At 43.5% G+C, this 6,407-nt stretch overlaps 1 pseudogene; it reads left to right on the top strand.

Annotated features, from left to right (window-relative positions):
• The first annotated feature begins 414 nt into the window (after positions 1–414).
• On the top strand, positions 415–4,965 carry LOC106573272 (E3 ubiquitin-protein ligase AMFR-like; annotated as a pseudogene).
• The last annotated feature ends 1,442 nt before the right edge of the window (positions 4,966–6,407 follow it).

Raw genomic sequence — 6,407 nt, forward strand, 5'->3', positions numbered from 1 at the left:
AAATGTGATATTTACGTTTTTATATATATATATATATATATATACATTTGCAAAAATGTCTTAGAAACAGTTTTTGCTTTGTCATTAGAGGGTATTGTGTGTAGATTGAGGGGGTGACAACTTAATCCATTTTAGAATAAGGCTGTCACTTAACAAAATGTGGAAAAAGTGAAGGGGTGTGAATACTTTCCGAATGCACTGCATAGAATGTTAATGTACAGCCAATGTATTTAAATGTAGGTGCTTATCAATGACAAAATGGTTTCCGGGTGGTTCCCGATGCATTTTAATAAAGAGATGACTTTAAAAATTCTGTTGGATCCTCTTACCTTTGTTTTATGTATACAGCATGAACTTATCTGATGACGCTCTCTGTTTTCATTGTTTTCTCATGTTTCCTTTCAGTGAATACTGTTGTCCGTTAGAACCGGACATGTCATTATCCGGTAAGTGATTGTGCTGGCAATTACCAAAATAATGCATATCTTGTATGAACCCATTACCAACTGGTGGTACATCTGAAAAGGGTCACACACACACACACACACACACACACACACTGAACCACATGTTCCTGCTCCCTCCAGGTACTCTATCCACCTGTGGGACCTGAACCATGAGGGGACTAGAGTAAGGTATCATACATCTACTCCACTGATTTTGTGATGGAGCTGGCTCTGCTGGGGCTGGACCTCACGCACCACATCCACAGTTCAACCCCCTATCCTCAGATGTTCTGTCACATCTGTTATTAGTATTTGCATTACTAGCGATGTTACTAATGTCCTTTCGTCTTTAGGTCCCTTCTTGTTGTAACCGTAATGTCTTCTTTCTCTCCCCTTCTTACCCCTCCAACCTCTCAGCTGTTCAGTACCATCTGGCTCTCCATGGCCAGCCTGGTGATCTACGCTACCTGCTTGACGAAGTCCGTCGCCACAAGAACTACCTCCGCGTCATCCACAACATGGAGGCCAGGTTTGTTGTTCAATCCGCTAGCTTTATCCGTCTTCAAAGAGTGTGGCAGTACGTGTGTAGCCTACAGTACGTGTTTCAATCACCTTTTATACTGTGTCTATCTATGCTCTGAGGCTCATTTGAAGGCAAAATGAAAGCAGAAAATGGATTTCCGTGATCTAAGAAGAAAATGGACAAAGTGTTTGTCTAAATATGTGGCTGATTGGTTGATTGCAGGTTTGCTGTGGCCACCTCTAATGAGCTGGTAGCCGACAATGATGACTGTGCTATCTGCTGGGACTCAACGACTACAGAACGCAAGCTGTCGTTTCGACATCTCTTCCACAAGTGAGCAGCTGTCTGTAAACTGTAACTTTTTCCCCCCCACTCTGTGCACATTTGAACAAACGCAACATCTATCTGTTTTCGTTTGCAAAGGCTGTTGAATATGTATATATTGATGTTTAAATGGCTGGGTCAAATATTTTTTGGCTGGTGGACATCAACTGATACTGAATGAATGATGTGAGTTCTCCACCATCCAATGTGGAAGTGCTATATAAATGTACAATATATACAGTACCAGTCAAAAGTTTGGACACACCTACTCATTCAAGGGTTTTCTTTATTTTTTACTATATTCTACATTGTAGAATAACAGTGAAGACACCAACACTATGAAATAACACATATGGAATCATGTAGTAAACAAAAAAAGTGTAAAACAAATCAAAATATATTTTATATTTGAGATTCTTCAAAGTAGCCACACTTTGCCTTGATGACAGCTTTGCACACTCTTGGCATTCTCTCAACCAGCTTCATGAGGTAGTCACCTGGAATGCATTTCAATTAACAGGTGTGCCTTGTTAAAAGTACGTTTTTGGAATTTCTTCCCTTCTTATTGCGTTTGAGCCAATCAGTTGTGTTGTAGGGTTGGTATACAGAAGATTTGGTAAAAGACCAAGTCCATATTATGGCAAGAACAGCTCAAATAAGCAAAAGAGAAATGACAGTCCATCAAGGTCAGTCAATCCAGAACATTTCAAAAACTTTTAAAGTTTCTTCAAGTGCAGTCGCAAAAAACATTGAGCGCTATGATGAAACTGTCTCTCACGAGGAACGCCACAGGACAGGAAGACCCAGAGTTACCTCTGCTGCAGAGGATAAGTTCATTAGACTTACCAGCCTCAGAATTTCAGCCCAAATAAATGCTTCACAGAGTTTAAGTAACAGACACATCTCAACATCAACTGTTCAGAGGAGACTATGAATCAGGCCTTCATGGTTGAATTGCTGCAACAACAAAAAACACTACTAAAGGACACCAATAAGAAGAAGAGACTTGCTTGGGCCAAGAAACACAAGCAATGGACATTAGACCTGTGGAAATCTCTCCTTTGGTCTGATGATTCCAAATTTGAGATTTTTGGTTCCAACCGCCATGTCTTTGTGAGACGCAGAGTAGGTGAACGGATGATCTCTGCATGTGTGGTTCCCAAAGTGAAGCATGGAGGAGAAGGTGTGATGGTGTGGGGGTGACACTGTCAGAGATTTATTTAGAATTCAAAGCACACTTAACCAGCATGGCTACCACAGCATTCTGCAGCGATACACCATCCCATCTGGTTTGCACTTAGTGGGACTATCATTTGTTTTTCAATAGGACAATGATCCAAAACACACCTCCAGGCTGTGTAAGGGCTATTTGACCAAGAAGGCGAAGGATGGAGTACTGCATCAGATGACCTGACCTACACAATCCCCTGACCTCAACCCAATTGAGATGGTTTGGGATGAGTTGCACTGCAGAGTGAAGGAAAAGCAGCCAACAAGTGCTCAGCATATGTGGGAACTACTTGAAGACTGTTGGAAAAGTATTCCTCATGAAGCTGGTTGAGAGAATGCCAGGAGTGTGCAAGCTGTCATCAAGGCAATGGGTGGCTACTTTGAAGAATATAAAATATATTTTGATTTGTTTAACACTTTTTTGGTTACTACATGATTCCATATGTGTTATTTCATAGTTTTTATGTCTTCACTATTATTTTACAGTGTAGAAAATAGTAAAAATAAAGAAAAACCCTTGAATGAGTAGGTGTGTCCAAACTTTTGACTGGTATTGTAAATGTAGAATATATAAATGCCTTTGTGTGGCCAGCTCCTGCCTGCGCTCCTGGTTGGAGCAGTACACGTCGTGTCCCACATGCCATATGTCTCTGAACATCAGTGAGGGGGCCCAGAGGGGAGAGAGAGGAGAGGCAGAGGGAGCCCCTGCTGGAGGATAACATGGGCCCTGGAGGCCCCGGGCCCGAGGCACGGCCACACCTCAACCAACACAACCACTTTTTCCACTTTAACAGTGAGGCCCCAAAACTCATCCAGTATCCTAATTTCTCTCCTAGCTGTCAGAACTACTCCATTTACGTATGTATGCAATGTATTTAACTGGGAAAGGAGACATTAATCAACAGTTTGGCTTCCTCATCAATGTTAATATTCCTATGAAAATAAATTGCATCTGTCGTCCCTACTAGTTTTGTTGTTGTTTTCTGCATCAGGCCATAGTATCTGTTGGGCTAAGAGCATGCGGGAAAGTAACACGCATACAACATGCAGATAGACATCCCCTCAGCGGTTACGCTGAAACAGTTAGCGACTCTTCAGGCTTTTCTCTAAACACAAGACATCCAAATACAGTGTAGAAAGTACACCTCTCATGAATATTCTATGGGCTTGAATTTACATGTATGTCACCCGTACAAGGTTCTCGCATTGCAAGCTGGCCGCCCAATTTCTCAGTGGAAGTCATGCACACAACCAACGTCTTGGGCATTGTACAGCCGGCCAACAACTCCCAGCTTAATGCCATGGTCAGTATTCCTATGGTCCATTGATCCATGACTTGTGTGCTTCCAGTGCCTTGTGCACTTATTGTGATACCGTTCACCTGTCCTATTCTTTCACGTCAGTGCCAATGAAGAAAATGAGGTAAACATTAAAATAATTATAATTCTCCCCTCTCGCTATCTTTAGGACCATCAGATCGGGAGATGTTTCCTCGGGTTCCCGACCATCTGGTGCTCCAGGACCTGCAGCTGACCCACTCTGTAGAGGTCACCACTGACAACTTCCTGGTGGGACGCATCGTGGTGCCTTTCCCCACACAGGTCAATCCAGTCCCAGTCCCACTCCCACCACAAACCCTTTCTCACACAGGTCAGTCCCACATCTCCACCTCACTAACTTCATAAGGTGTTTGTGTCTGCTTATCTGAGCTTATGTGTCTCCTTGGATGGTACATTAACATAGGGAAGTACTAAAACAGAATTCAGGGTCAATTCATCCTATGAGCCAATATCACAAATTACTTATAAAATGTTTTGAGTGGGATGCCTGACTTCAACAGTACATTTGGACAGACGCAACTTCCAGGATAGTCCCTAAAAGGTCTGCTTTGTTCCTCTTCCTCTCCAGCCTGTGGATCGCATAGTCTCCCAGGTCAACCTCTCCCCAGAGGATGTGGGTGGGGCCAGCGGGACTTCAAAGGTTGTGACCCCTGAGGTGGAGGACTTTGAGCTCAGGTGCTGCCGCTTCTCCAAGTCAGCCGAGGAGAGAAAGAAGATGCTGCAGCAGAGGAAAGATGAGATACTGCTATGCGCATGCAGGTACTGTGTCTGCTTATTTAAAAGCACTGTTTTCAATAGACTTTAAAGGAACACTTCCAGTTCCTAACCTGCTAGCCTGGATTGTCAAATTACAGTCTATTATGGACAGTGTGAATGATGCCAATTAAAAAGATTTCCTCCTATTTATTACCTTTCAGTGCTCTACTTGTGCACACTTGACTATGGATGTTTTTGTTGGAATATTTTATCCTGTATGTTACCCTGAGTTTTTTTCCATTTCATTTTCTCTATTCCATTGATATCCATTTAGCTCATTCTGTTTCTCATGCTCCTGTTAATGGTACTAATCTATTAGCAGCGTTGGCTAATTAGCCCTAATGATGATGAGGCTCTGGGCAGCACGGACCCCATTAGCACACCCATGTCCTCTGGCCCCATAACATTAACACGTCTGGCTTCAAAAAGTACTTGTCTTTCAAATACTTTGGGCAGTGAATTTGCCAGACGGACAGGGTTTGCAGTTGCACTTTAGGGATTATTCCATTGGTTCCATTGCACCAGGCAAGCTAAATTAACCTGAGCTAAATTATTTGAAAGGATACCAACATTAACCACAAGCCTAACCCTAGCTTAATGTTCACATCCCGGTTCAACCCTGACCCTAGCCTCAGCCAGAACCCTAACCCTTTTCTATGTCTCCTCTCGCGGGAGATATCTGAGTAAGAGTAAGAGCCCTGAGGAAACCGCTGCCATGAACGACGATAATGATGATGAGTACAATGAAGGTATGCCCTTCAGTAAGAGTTATAGGATTATAAATCAGGTCTCCCAGCAGCACCAAACCTGCCCCCTCTAGATCCCAGAGTCTTTCTAGGGCTGAAGTAGGCTACTGAATGGACTGTCTCAAATCAAATCAAATGTTATTTGTCACATGCTTTGTAAACCACAGGTGTAGACTAACAGTGAAATGCTTACTTATGGGCTCATCCCAACAATGCAGAGAGAAAAATCTAGAAACAAGGAAGAAATACACAATGAGTAACGATAACTTGGCTATATACACAGGGTACCAGTACCGAGTCAATGTGCAGGGGTACGTATAGGTAGGGGTAAAGTTACTAGGCAACAGGATAGATAATAAACAGTAGCAGCAGCCTTTGTGATGAGTCAATAGAGTTAGTGCAAAGAGGGTCAATGCAGATTGTCCGGGTAGCTATTTGGTTAACTATTAGTAGTCTTATGGTTTGGGGGTAGAAGCTGTTCAGGGTCCTGTCTGTACCGCTTGTCGTGCGGTAGCAGAGAAAAGTATGTGACTTGCGTGGCTGCAGTCTTTGACAGTTTTTAGGACCTTCCTCTGACACCGCCTGGTATAGAGGTCCTGGATGGCAGGGAGCTCGGCCCCAGTGATGGACTGGACCGTACGCACTACCCTCTGTAGCACCTTCTGGTCGGGTGCCAAGCAGTTGTCATACCAAGCGGTGATGCAGCCAGTCAAGATGCTCTCAATGGTGCAGTTGTATAACATTTTGTGGATCTGAGGGCCCATGCGAAATCTTTTCAGCCTCCTGAGGGGGAAGAGGCGTTGTCGTGTCTTCTTCACTACTGTGTTGGTGTGTATAGACCATGTTAATTCCTTGGTGATGTGGACACTGAGGTTCTTGAAGCTCTCGACCCGCTCCACTACAGCCCCATTGATGTGGATGGGGGCATGCTCGGCCCTCTGTTTCATGTAGTCCACGATCAGGAACTACTATCTATCCACTGAATGATCTATCCATTGAATTAGTCTGAGCAGACAAGAAATGTGCATGATAACATTTTTCC

Source organism: Salmo salar, chromosome 16 (assembly GCF_965601325.2).
Source record: "Salmo salar chromosome 16, fSalSal1, whole genome shotgun sequence".
NCBI lineage: Eukaryota > Metazoa > Chordata > Actinopteri > Salmoniformes > Salmonidae > Salmo > Salmo salar.